Source organism: Scyliorhinus torazame, chromosome 7 (genome assembly GCF_047496885.1).
Source record: "Scyliorhinus torazame isolate Kashiwa2021f chromosome 7, sScyTor2.1, whole genome shotgun sequence".
Classification (NCBI taxonomy): domain Eukaryota; kingdom Metazoa; phylum Chordata; class Chondrichthyes; order Carcharhiniformes; family Scyliorhinidae; genus Scyliorhinus; species Scyliorhinus torazame.
In genome coordinates this window covers 254,704,360-254,718,469 of record NC_092713.1, presented here as the reverse complement: position 1 = coordinate 254,718,469, position 14,110 = coordinate 254,704,360, and the positions used below count along the sequence as shown (strand labels likewise).

The window sequence follows — 14,110 nt, the reverse complement described above, 5'->3', positions numbered from 1 at the left end:
GCCAGGCTGCTCGGCGGGCGTGCTGGATGGCATGGTGCCACCCTGTTCTGCCCGCTGCCCACCAGATGCACCAGGGACGGAACGGGGGGAGTCCGAGTGTTCCGGGACCTCCCTTGCTGGTGTAACCGGGACGGGCACCAGAACCTCCTCCTCCCTCGGGGAGCCCGGTGGCCCCCGGGCCTCACTACGGAATGGTGGTGCGAGCGGAGACAAGCGCCGTCGCACCACCGACACCTGGCGCTGCCAGTCCTGTGGCATCGACCAGGGTCTGAACGTTTGCAGTGCGCCATCCTTGTCAGGGACTGTGCAACCTCCCGCTGGGCTTGTGCGACGCCATCCAGCACGTGCACCAGGCGGCCGATGCTCTCAGCGATGGCCTGCTGAGACTCGGCCAGACCCCGGAGCACGGCGGCAATGTCCAGCTGGCTCTGGGACATGACTGCCTGTGAGAGGGCAGCCCTGTCCTGGGCCAGGGATGCTTGTGCACATGAAGCCCCATGCCTTGCAGAACCTGACCCATGGCTGAAACCGTTGCCCCCATTGCCTCCACAATGGGGCAGTGTGAGGGGGTGGAGAGTGAGGGGGGATTACGGGGTTGATGGGGCAGTGTGAGGGGAGGGGTGAGGGGAGGGGTTAGGGGATGGAGAGGGAAGTGTGAGGGGGTGCAGTGTGAGGGGGGGGGGAGGTGAGGGGCTGAGGGAGTGTAGCCAGGCAGGGGAGTCTCACTTGGTACTGCGCCTCTGATCTACCTCCCGGGTGGCGGCTCCCCTAGCGAAGTCCGGATCCCTCCGCTCATGGACGGTGAGGGGGTGCAACACAGGTGATCCCCCTCCAGTTCTTGCACGCTCACAATGATTGTGGGTTGTCTTGTCCTGCGGGGGGGTGGGGGTGGAAGTATCAGAGTTAGGCGGTCAGCAGCAAGACTCGCAGATGTTGGAAACATTCTGACTGGGGTGGGGCACTGGGCACCACGCCATGGTAGCTCGCAAGGGGGGTGTCGTGCCCATGTGGGTCGGGTGCAACGTGGTACCCCCCTCCTCCTGCGTGGGCGGGGGAGGGCGTCACGTGATGGGGTGGAGGGATGGGGTGTGGCCAGGGGGAACTCTCGGGGTACTTACCCTGGCAGTCCTCGTGAGGTCTTGGAGGTTCTTGCGGCACCGGTCTCCAGAGCAGGGGGTGTGCCCCACACGCTGACAGCGATGCCCACTGCATGCCAGCTGCGTTTGACTGGACTGGCCGGGTACCGGTGGCCACATCTTGGGCAGGGGATTGCCCTGCGCTCTTCAACTGCGTCCAGCAATGCCTCCAGGTCATTGTCCCGGAACCTGGGAGCGGCACGGTGGGGCTCAGCCATCTCTCTTTGTCGGGGCCTGTGCGTGGATCAGTAAGATAGAACACGCCCAACAGGCAGTCAAGACACACCCAGAGGTGACACTACCACAAGGGGGCTACCCATATAAAAGGACAGGGCACACAAGCTCTTTCTCTTTCCATAGGCAACACTCAGAGAGACAGGGGCAGGTCAGGGAAGCATCACACCCGCCGCATGGATTAGAGCAGACTGGTTAGTTGGATTGAGTCACTATAGTTAGATTAGCAGGAGAGTTGAACTCAAGTAGGAGAATTGTTAACTGTTCAATAAATGTGTTCAACCTATCTCCAAGTCTGAACCTTCCTTTGTCAGAGTATACATCAAGGAAGCAGCTTATGCTACGTGAAGAAGCATAACACAACACCCTTCTAACCTTTAAGGGGAGGCCAACTCCCATAGGGCCTCCTCAGAGGACCCACCTTGGCACTGCCCCCTGGGGCAGTGCCAGAGCGCAGTGCCAGGGTACGGCCAGGGCATGAGCCTCTCTTCGTGGGGGCTATATTTACCTGGGTGCCCCAGCGGGTTCCCTTCGCTGGTTTCCGTTTTTTAAAAGCAGTCTGAAGTCTGCTAATTATATGGAAATTTATTGAATTGGGGTTCCCAACATTCCTGGGTGGGAACCTCATTACGTCACCTGTGAGGGGTAAAATGAGATGTTGCCGGTGAGATTCTTGTTTTCCGAGTCTCACAATATTTTGCATTCATGTCGCTGTTTGCGCCCGTTGGTGAATGCAGGTGCAAAATCGCGGCCGATACAGGCACAGATCCTCAGGCTTTATGGAACTTATTAATTAAATCGGGGCGACAGGAGAGTGGGATTTTTTGCTGGTCCAGAATTATCCTCTGTGTTGACAGTTCCCAAAGCTTGGCATCTGTACCCAGCCAAGTAGAGCTTGGAGCCGCTTGCGTCTCTGCTCGGGCTCCCAAAAAGGTCCCGTTTCCAACACATGTTCTCACTCACTGGTGATGTGTGAGGCAACATGTGAAAACCCAATGACTTCTCTTCTGGTTACCTCGAGGCGTGTGTCACTGAGCTGGTGCACAATGTGCATGCGTTATGTGGCGGTGCCTCCTAAAAGAACGAGTGACCTCTGAGGCGTCTTTATCCTCCCCTGCACATGGGCCTGTGGGAGATGAAAGTGTGGGGGCTGGATTCTCTGCAGTCCTGAGCCGAAATCACGTTCGGCGCGGGGGTGGAGAATCCAATTTCACGCCTAAATCTGTCCCGGCACCGGTCCGGTGATTCTCCAGGACCCGGGAATTGGCGTGGTCGCGGAGCATTCCGCATGGCTGGGGGCCCATTGCCAGAGGCCAGCCCAGTGATCCTCCGCTCCCGACCGGCTGAGTTCCCGACGGCGTGGAACTGACCTGCTATTGCCTGTCGAGATACTCGCGTGGCGGCTGCGCACTCAATCCGCGGCCGCCCTGGTGGGGGGCGGTGGGATCGGACACCGGAGGGGGCCTTATAGGCGGCCGGGGGACAGATCCGCGCGGTCAGATCTTCGGGCACGCGGCCGATCGGGGGGGTCTCTTTTCTCGGTGTGACTCCGCGGTCCAAGTCCACCATGGCGCTCGGCGCGACCGCTGGAGGCCGCCGCCGTGCACATGCGCGGACTCCAAACCGGAAGTGTGGGGCCCGTATTCGCAGCTAAAGCTGCGAGATTTACTCCGGGTCCCTGCTAGCCCCCTGCAGGGCATTGAATTAGCTCAACTTGTTTATCGCAATTTGTGGAGTAAAACACCACCGTTTGTACGACGGCGTGGGGACATAGTCCCATTTTGGGAGAATCCAGCCCCTGAATTTGAACTGTTAAGGTGGAAAGGTACTAAGTCATCATTATGCACACAATCATATTTCATTGACGACTGACATTCAGTCACACAAATGAGTGATGTATGCCATGTAGCTATGATAGTTGATTTTACCACCAGATAGCAGGGAGGCCTGGATTTCTCCCTCTACGATGGCCCGGCATGCCAAGACTCGGTTTATCTCCAGTGCCTCCCCCTCTGGAGCTGTCAGTATGGAGGGCCACCTCAGATCCTCAGCCTATCTCTGGTGTTGTGTTCTCTGCTCTTTTAAGGGGCAGAGGAGAGACCATAAGACCATAAGATATAGGAGCAGAATTAGGCCACTTGGCCCATCGAGTCTGCTCTGCCATTCAGTCATGGCTGATATTTTTCTCATCCCCATTCTCCTGCCTTCTCCCTGTAGCCACTTAAAATGGCCAACTCCCGATTCAAAATGGCGAACGGCAAAGGCTGATGGGAAAGTCAGCCAACAGGACAAAAACGAGCAGCTGCAGGTTAGCTGTGTATTTACCTCTGGAAAGGCCAGACAAGATCGATACCAGCAACCATCAGCACAACAAAACAACAGCCATCTACATACTATTGAGCAATCCCCGGGAACAATAAGCAACATTTAGACACACAAAGCAGAACCCGACTCTTCGGCGCCAGCAGGAGCCTACACAAAAGGAGGTGAACGAGCACCTCAAGACCGCCCATCGATCAGGGAACCGCTCCAGCATTGGAGAAAATCGAACCAAGCGATTGGGACAAAGTCCAATCACTTGGGACCAGGTACAGGGTCCGCCCCGAAAGGCGGGAAGCCCCTGGGGACTATAAGAATTGAGCGCCAAGTTCAAATCGCTCTCTTCTTCTCCACCTCTTCTCTCTTCTCCACCGCTTCTCCAGCTCTTCACTCTTCAGCAGCTGATCGAAACTGTAAGTCCTACTTCAACGCTCGCTACGAGATAGGCGCTCCGAGCTATCAATCTGTACCAACTTCGAATCCCGCAGGCTCAGAACCCGAACGAAAGGCCATTTGTTTCCCTGACCTGGTGGGTCAGTTCCAAGTTAAGTATTGGCCTGTTAGTTGTAGAAGTAGCTTAAACGTAGAATTTGTGCATGAGTAGTGATTACTGTGTACAATAAATGTGCTTTGATTTAAATCTTACTAATCGGTCTACTGAATTATTGATCATTACTCGGACTTGAACCACGTGGCGGTATCATAAAGATACCTGGTGACTCAATAGCAAAGGTGATAAAACAGAGCAATTAAACCAAGGAGAAAATTAGCAACATTATTTGGCGACATCCTGACGGGACCCGATCTAGAAGTGGAAAACCACTCCGGGAGAACCCAGAATTTGAATAAGAGATCCAATTGGAAACAGAAACCACAAGCGTTCAGGCAGTTCTGATCAATAGTCATAATTCGGAAGTGTGTGTATGCATGCGTAACTAACAGGGCGATAAGGTAAAACTGATAGATTTTTTGTTGCCACAAAACTGTCGGAGGTTTGTATTTCGGAAAGTAGCGAAAGCCGTACCCGTATTTACAACACCGCCTTAATACCCCTGTCCCAAATTTGAAGAGCAGCATTCGGATTAATACCCCCATCCCAAAATTTGAAGAGCAGCATTCGGATAGGAAAGATGGCAATGCAGGCAATGCAACGCCTCATGAACCCAGAGGAATTTGCGGTCGCAGCGACCAGCAGCAGTAGAGTGGGACAATGTCCCATTTGGGAGGAAGAGATCAGGAAGTATCTCAAAGGGAAAGGATGGCCCCTTTGGAATGAATTCTGTGATAACGAGGAATCAGGTCCCGGGAGTATAGGACATACTTGGTGGGAGAACCTGAGCGAGATCCACAAAAAGAGCTTAGGGAAAGCTCGCAAGCCGATGGCAATCGTGTCCTGCTTGGCACAATTGCGAGGCACAGAGGAGGTCGTTAGGACGCTCCGGAAAGAAGTTGAGGGCATACATCGAATGAGTAAGGTCGATGTAAGCGAAGTAGAAAAGGAGAATTTGGGATTGAGAAGGAAGTTGGCGGCAAAAGATGGAGAGGTGGATGACGCCAAAAGGGCACACCAGTCTTGTCTGGCGCACTTAAGCAGCTTCCAGTCTCAATACAAAAAGGCCTATCAGGACACGCAACGTGCAGTCCTGGTATGTGAAGAAACAAAAAAACAGGTAGAGGCATTACAGAGACAGTGTAGTGACCTCAAGGCAGCATTAAGAGCACTCCATGCTGCCACCACAGAATAAAGACAAAGCACGCTAGATCACGCAAAGTGCCGGAAGCAGATTGCAGAGCTGCAATCACTGCTTTCAGTTCAGAAAGGTTTCCAGGAAACATTTGGAGAAAAATTAGATCAGGAAGACGGCACTGATTGGGAAGAATTGAACGAAACAGCGCAGAGATATGTTCAGGGAACATGTGTGCAGGGAAAGCCACAAAAAAAGGAAAGCGCCCCAACCCCCCACACAGCAGATAGTTCAAGCTCCAATGAACCCAGTAACCACCCACCGCACAGCCACATCGGACGATGAGGAATTTCTATATTCCACCCTCTTAACAGTGACCCAATTATGGGACGCATGCGATAAGATCACACCGTTCCTCCCCACCTCAGACCCCCATCATTTCTTTGCCACAGTTAAGCATCAGGCGACCATGTACGGCCTGGATGAGCGAGAGCATGTAATGCTCACGGTTTTAAGTTTAGACCCTTCAGTAGCAGCAGCCCTTCCCGACCCACAGAATGTAGGAGGAGGCACCCTTGCAGAAATGCATACCGCGATCCTGGATGCGATCGGGTATAACCGGGGTGACCCCGTAGATGGCCTCAACAAATGTAGACAAAAGAAATCCGAGCACCCCACAGCGTTTGTTGGACGCCTGTGGATCCACTTTGCAGCAGTCTTTGGAGACTTAGACCGCGCCCATTTGTCCCCAGACAACATGGCCAAATGGACCCGCACCCTTCTCTCCCATGCCACAGAAACAGGACAGAAAGCCTACGCGAGTTATGATCCCTCAGAGGAGGCCCATAACGAGAAGTGGGTAGTGAAAAGATTGTCCCGCGTTTGGGAACAATCTGTTCAAAGTAAACCCGCAGTTAAGAATCCCGAGGAAAAGCAGGCCGGCGCAGATATGCAGGCAGTAAAAACACACCAGAACCCCGCATGGGTGAATGAGGGAGAGAACAGCCCCCCACCCAAGTCACAGGAGTGTTACAACTGTGGACAGTTGGGACACTTCGCAAAAGAGTGCAATGCCCCTAAAAAGCCACAGAGAGCCCAGCAGACGGGCACTTTGAGTAAGAAAAAGACAGAGCTAATTCATAGCGTTAGCGCCCGTTCAGATCAGACGGACTTGACCGGAATGGACTGACGGTGTACCGGCTCCCCCAGTTGGGTCTGCAACACCCTTTGGGATAGGTCCGGACAACCGGTAGTTGCAGCGAGAATTCGGGGACAGCCCATCGAATTTCTCTGGGACACAGCAGGATCCCGCACCACAATAAATTCCTCCACCATGTTTCAAAAAGACACGTGGCCCACTACAGCCACTATCACCCTCAGCGGCTTTACAGGCCACTCACAGCAGGGACACATCACAGCCCCTGTACCAATTCAAATTGGTACCATCACCACCAAGCACCCCGTAGTTTTAGTTGACCTGCCCCACACAGCAGAACACATTCTGGGAATCGATTTCATGAATTTCCAGAATCTTTCATTTGATCCAGTCAACCAGTGTGTCTGGAAGATGGCAAAATCCGCAAGAGCCCCTGCAGCGCTCAACATAGGAGAGTACGCGAACAAAATTAGCGCCGTAGGCAAATTTTGGTTCAACCCGACCACGTTTAGCACGGACAAGCAGGTTAGGGCAGTTCTGCAAAAGAACAAGGCAGCATTCGCGACCCACAAGCACGACTGTGGACGGATGACTGGCTCCGTACAAATAACAGGACCTGACCCTAAACCCCCAAAAGAGTATGGATTTCCCCAAGAGGCAGAGGGAGAAATCTCAAAGGTAGTAGAAAGCTTATTAGAGCAGGGCATACTTAGATCAGTAGCCTCCACTAATAATGCCCCGATTTGGCCAGTGAGAAAGCCCGATGGATCATGGCGACTGATCATCGATTACCGGGAACTCAACAAAATCACCCCCGCAGCAGCCCCCACAGTAGTAACAAGTCCCGAGACCATGCTCAAGCAGGGACTCAATTCCCGATTCTTTACGGTTTTGGACATCAGTAATGGATTCTGGTCCACTCCATTGGCAAAGACGTGCCTGTACAAATTTGCCTTCACCTTTAAAGCACAGCAGTACACGTGGACGTGCCTGCCACAAGGCTTCCACAACTCCCCCTCCATTTTCCACCGATAGCTGGCAAATGGTTTAGCCAAATTCTCTCGCCCCGAATGTCTGGTACAGTACGTAGACGACCTACTACCACAGACAGACACCAAGGAAGAGCACATTGAGCTTCTGTCCGAACTCCTGGAACTCTGACACTCATTCGGTTGTAAAGTCAACCCCAAAAAGGCCCAGATTTTGGAAGATAAAGTGATATATTTGGGAACAATTATCACACATGGTAAACGCGAGATCAAGCACAAAAGGATTGCCTCAATTGCTAAATTGCCCCTTCCCCAGAACGTTTCAGCCCTCCAGTCGTTTTTAGGACTGGTTGGCTCCTGCCGAAACCACATTGACGGTTTCGCCAGCAAGGCAGCACCCCTCTCAGACCTCCTAAAGAAAGGAGCCCCCTGGGAATGGCTTCCACAGCATACGGATGCTGTGGATTCTTTAAACCAGGCACTCATAGCAGCCCCCGCACTACAAGTTCCAGACCCACTTTCCCCTTACGCCATAGAGGTAGCGACCACAGACCGCACCCTCTCAGCCGTGCTCCTCCAGGAACGACATGACCAGTTAAGGCCCGTAGCTTACGCCTCCAGAATTTTAGATGCTGTGGAGCAGGGATTTTCAGCCTGTGAGAGGCACCTGCTCGCAGTATTTTGGGCAGTGCAGTATTTTTCATATATTACCAGACTGAACCCCATCACAATTCTCACCGAACACACCCCCACCCAACTTTTACTGGACGGACGACTCAAGGACGGTACAGTCAGTCAGATTAGAGCAGCGAGATGGACCCTTCTCTTGCAGGGACGGGACATCACTGTGAAAAGGACAAAGACGCACACCTTTTTAGTGGACAACTTACAGCACCCCGGAACCCCCCATGAATGCGAAATTATCTCTCCACACCACGACACAGGCCCCTTTATTGCTAAAACACCCCCCAGAAAGATAGGTAGTTCAACCCAGAGCCCCCAGCACACGGACACGTGTGAGCCCATTAAGATCTATGTGGATGGATCTTCCACAGTCCTGGATGGGAAGCGCATAACAGGTTGCGGTATCTATGTCGAGGACGCGCAGGGACACGCCCTCGAGGAAATATTGTTAAAACTGCCAGGCCACTTTGGCGCGCAGGCAGCAGAGCTCGCGGCCATCGCGTATATAGGGGAACACCCAGATTCCTTCCCCAGCCCAGCAGACATATACTCGGACAGCCTCTATGTCTGCAACAGCCTCACGGAATTTCTGCCCCTGTGGAAAGCAAGAGGATTTGTTTCCGCAGACGGAAAAGCCCTCCCCTCAGCCCCATTGCTCTGTCACATTTTAGAGCGAGCACAGAACAGGACTTTTGGTATAGTCAAAGTTAGAAGTCACCATCGTTCCTCCCCCCCGGAAATGTAAAAGCCGACCCACTGGCTAAAGCAGGTTCCTAGCATGGATACTGTTGGACACCCCCGGAAGGTGCACCAGTGAGTGCAGTTCAGGTCTCACAGACAAAGATCGAGGATCTAGTAGCGGCCCAGAAGCAGGACAGCAATCTCAGGGAGATTGTGAAAGGAAAATATCCAGCTCCCGATGAGAGATTTAGAAATGCACTGACCACACATGACGGTGTGGTGTTAAAAGACACCCTTTATGTGCTTCCTGAACAGGACAGAAATCAGCTGATTTGTTTGTTCCATGACGGTCATGGACATCAGGGAATCGATCCCACTACAGCCCATCTCAAGCAGCTTTGTTGGTGGCCGAATTTAAAGGAAGATGTCAAACATTACATCGAGAATTGTCTTATCTGTGCCCAGAATAATCCGGACAGATATGCCAAAAAGGCTCAACTCGGCCACACCCGACCCGTTAATGGCCCCTGGACTAACCTCCAGATTGATTTTATAGGACCATTGCCCCCTTGCAGGAATGGCTATAAATATGTACTTGTGGTAATTGACACATTTACGAAATGGGTGGAAGCATTCCCAGCCCGCACAAACACGGCAAAAACCACAGCCAAGATTTTGCCCCACCATATCTTTACAAGATGGGGACTCCCCCGCAGCAGAATCAGACCAAGGTTCCCATTTTACAGGACGTGTCATGCAAAACGTCCTCACGATATTTGGCATCACCCAAAAATTCCACATAGCATACCACCACAGTCGAGTGGTATCGTGGAGCGCATGAATCGGACCCTAAAATCCACCCTCATAAAAATGGTCCAGCAGAACAACACCACTTGGGACTCAGTCCTCCCTTTTGCGCTGATGTTTATACGTAACACAATTTCTACTTCCACAGGTTACACCCCACACACTCTCATGACCGGACGCCCCATGAAAGGCACAGAATATTTGTTAGGTTTAGACTTGACCAGCCCCGAAGTGACGGCCCTCACACACGAGAAAGCAGTAGAGCAATTAGTTGAAAATGTTACAACGGCTCAGCTAGCAGCCGCAATAAAATTGGGCACCAGAAAGAAACAGAACAAGGCTTGTTTCGACTAGACAGTGCATGCGACTGAGTACAGTATAGGACAGCAAGTTATGCTCTCCGTATATAACCCCAGCACATTCCTGTCCCCAAAATACTCGGGTCCGTACTCCATTGCGGACAAAGTAAGCCCTTCCGTGTATAAAATAAAGTACCCCAACGGTAAGACTGCGTGGTTCCATATAAACCAGCTGAAGGCATATGGAACACAGTCTAACCACGCACACCACGTCATGCTCGACGCAGCACACCACACTTCGTCCACAGCCAACGTAACCCTACCATCCCCCAACACGTCCAGCCCAGCCACGGACTTGACCTCGACTCCACCCTCGAAATATACACTCCACCCCGGAACGCCCACAGATTGCAGCAGCAGAGACAGCGACTGTGACTCGGACGATAGCCACAGCACACCTCCCTACTATCCCCATGCAACAGGACCCACACCCAGCGATTCCGACTACGATCCAAGTGATCCCTTCATGATCACTTACCTAAATAAACCCCACCACCGACCACCGAACTACACTGACGACCCCGATTCCGTCCCCACACAGCTAGACACCAACTATTGGCACCGAGATAACTCATTCCGACTCGTCCGCAACGACGAGAGCGACCCCACCTCACACCATGCAGCCCTTTCTGCCCTGATACGCTCAAGAGTTTGGCACCCGGGAGAAGAGGACGACCTTGGGTCTGACTCCCAAACCGAGAACCCCTTTGCGACCCTGTTCGCAACCGAGAACTGAGGTGTCCAGATGATGTTTTAAAGGAACCGCTTGGGAGAAGTGGTGTCCTTTCTGATGGAACCTGCAGAATGCTTTATGTTGTTTGTAAGTTTGTTAAATGTTGTATGTCCGACAGGAAAAAAAAAATTCACGTCCCCACGCCTTTTCGGCCGAAAGCTCTGGAACCTGGCCGCACGCCTTTTCAGCAGAAACCTCTGAGGACTTGCCTACAGAGACTCATTGCCGGATCTAGCTTGTCTGCAGAGACTTGTTAAGGTACCAGACGCCCGTTCATAACTGCCCTTCTAGTTCAAAGGAAAGAACTTTTTATTCCACAGGTTACACCTCACACACTCTCATGACCGGACGCCCCATGAAAGGCACAGAATATTTGTTAGGTTTAGACTTGACCAGCCCCGAAGTGACGGCCCTCACACACGAAAGTGTGGTGGGCAGCCCCACCACGATGACTACATTTCTTGCCCGTTCTTGTTGGTTGCTCAGGCAGTGGAGAAACGGCTTGGGTCCCGCCCTGCCTGGGAACCCCCCCTCTGGTCAACTACGCTCGGGTACGGAAGACACGGCATTGGTAGCCGTCCTACCCGGGGACTCCATCCAACTGTTACCCGTCGTGGCCCATACGCACCTCATTTCGGAAATTTCAGTTCAAAAAGCTTTGTTCTGTTTCAGGTAACCCTTAGGTTGCCAACCACATGCTATTTACATCCTGAAACATTTGGATGGTAAATTGCACAGTCTGCGAGACGGCTCGCACTGGTTCATTATTGGGAAGTGTGTCTTGTCCTGAAATTCGGTTTTTGAAAAAAAATTGAGGGAGTCACATATAGCGACCAATTATAAAGGGAGTAATTGGCACTAAAGGACAGGCAGACTATCGTACGAGATGTTAAACAAAGATAGTTACAGACACTATGCTTGTTTCCACAGAACTCCAGAAGCTCCAGGACCGGAGAAGAAAAGAAAAGAGAAGAGCCATGAGGACTTCCTTCACATGGGTCATCATCATACTAATGGACATTTGGTTGCGAGTGAACGCAAACCCCATGACTTCAAGCCCCCCAGCCGTTAATGTTTCACTTCCCCACAGTACCCAGAGCCCAGTCACCAGCAACACCACACCATCTTGGTGTGCCAGGTTTATAACCTGGTTCTCTCTGACATATGTAATAGAATCCTTGTTGGTATTGGCGATACTCTGCTGCATCGTGCAGACTATGCGCCTAAGAAAATGGAGAAGGAGAGCCTACCGCGCTCGAACCCCGGTATATAGGATCAGATCCCCTATTTTCGGATACGACCAGACCCCCGACCCCCGCGATCTATAATAAAGAGCATTCATTTGCGGTTTTATTGTAAATAAAGAAATGTAAAGAAATGTTCATGAGCAAATTGTACGATCCTGAGCTTGACTGACAAGCCAGGAAAAATGTGTATAAACTGCTATGATTTTGTTTGTCTGGTTGAGGAAGGTAGAATGATGAAATGTTTAAGTGAGTGTAGTGTATTAAGAATAGTTAGAGGTTCCCAGTTTATTGTTTGGTAATGCATGTCCCTGTTTGACATAGCGTCCTTAGAATTGTCAGTTAAAATTTTTTGCATATATGGATTTTCATCACACTCACTAATGCCAGATGGCCGATTCTAACGCAATGACTGGATTAAAAAGCTGGACAAACGTGCTGCTGAGAATTCCAGCTTCCCCACATGCTAACAGTACCCCGCTGTCAAATGGTCAAAATGTTAAAATCCAGCCTCTTAGGTCTCCATTCTTCCTGAGTCACTCTAAGGATGCCAATTATGCATAGGTATCAGAGTGGTTCCATTGCAATCAGCGGCGACTTTAAACCGACTGGTCTTAGAAAATCATGCCAGAAAATGGTGGGATGTATTTTACACTCCTACGTCAGCAGCTTTGAAGGTGCACTGGCGCATAAATTTCAGCAAGTGGCCTTCCCACCACCTACTCACCCACCTCTGACCTGTCTGAAATTTTACAGAGGTGGGGAAAAGGAGTGGGGGATTTGTTGGGGGTTCTGCCTGTCCATTGGCCTATTAAGATCCTTGAGTGGCCAGTTAATGAACATTTAAGGGCCTCATCCTACCACTGCCAGTATTTTGCTCACAGCAGAGAGAGGCTCACATTGTGCAGGAAGCGAGTAACAGGACCGACATGGGCTTATTTTGGGGGGGGGGAACCTCCACGGTCATCAGCCCCCTGTTAACCCTCCGCAACCTTGTACCTGGCCCCTCACCCTCTCATTCAGGCTATTTGCTAGACTCCTGGTGAGACTCCAGTTCCCCTCAAGATCCTTGGCATGGTGGGACTGCCTGTAGTCCCAATAATTACCATCATTCTTCCTGGTACTGCTGAGACTACAGAGGTATAGGCCATTCGGTTGGAATTCCTACTGAGTAAGGCAAATGTTGTCCTGCCTTAAAGCAATTAGCACTGCTCCTAGCGTTAATACGCTGTGTTAATAAGATTCAAGCCAGTTGGTGATGTTGAAAGCAAAACACAGAGCTCTTCGTTGTAGAGAAAGTGACTATATAGACTGGCTTTGTTCTGTCGCATAGCTCTCCGACCCACACATACCCAATGACCCAGCTGTCACCTATTTATATGTGCTCAGTGTGCTTAATTAAACAATGCTTTACCTGTGAAAGGATGTCCTGAAGCGTGGTACATTGGTGAGACCATGCAGACGCCGCGACAACGAATGAACAGACATTGCGCGACAATCACCAGGCAGGAATGTTCCCTTCCAGTCGGGGAACACTTCAGCAGTCAAGGGCATTCAGCCTCTGATCTCCAAGCGTTCTCCAAGGCGGCCTTCAGGGCGCGCGACAACGCAGAATCGCCGAGCAGAAGCTTACAGCCAAGTTCCGCACACATGAGTGCGGCCTCAACTGGGACCTGGGATTCATGTTGCATTACATTCATCCCCCACCATCTGGCCTGCGAAATCCTACCAACAGTCCTGGCTTGATACAATTCACACCTCTTTAACCTGGGGTTACCCCATCTCTGGATCTGTAAAGATTTAATCACCTGCTAATGCTCGCATTCCAAGCATTGTCTGGCATCTTTGAATCTGTCTATATATATATGTTTCTGGAACAGACCTCTTCATTCACCTGAGGAAGGAGCAGCTCCGAAAGCTAGTGACATCGAAACAAACCTGTTGGACTTTAACCTGGTGTTGTAAGACTTCTTACTGTGCTTACCTGTGTAGCCTAACAATATAATTAACATACATATAATTAACAACATGCTGCAAGGCAGCTGTCAGGATCATGGCCAGGTTCCCCACCGACTTGTTAGCA

At 51.4% G+C, this 14,110-nt stretch overlaps 1 protein-coding gene across 1 annotated transcript in view; it reads right to left on the bottom strand.

The window, feature by feature from the left end:
- LOC140426964 (uncharacterized) overlaps nt 1–14,110 on the bottom strand; it is a 363,390-nt gene that overhangs the window by 246,604 nt on the left and 102,676 nt on the right. The window lies entirely within an intron of this gene.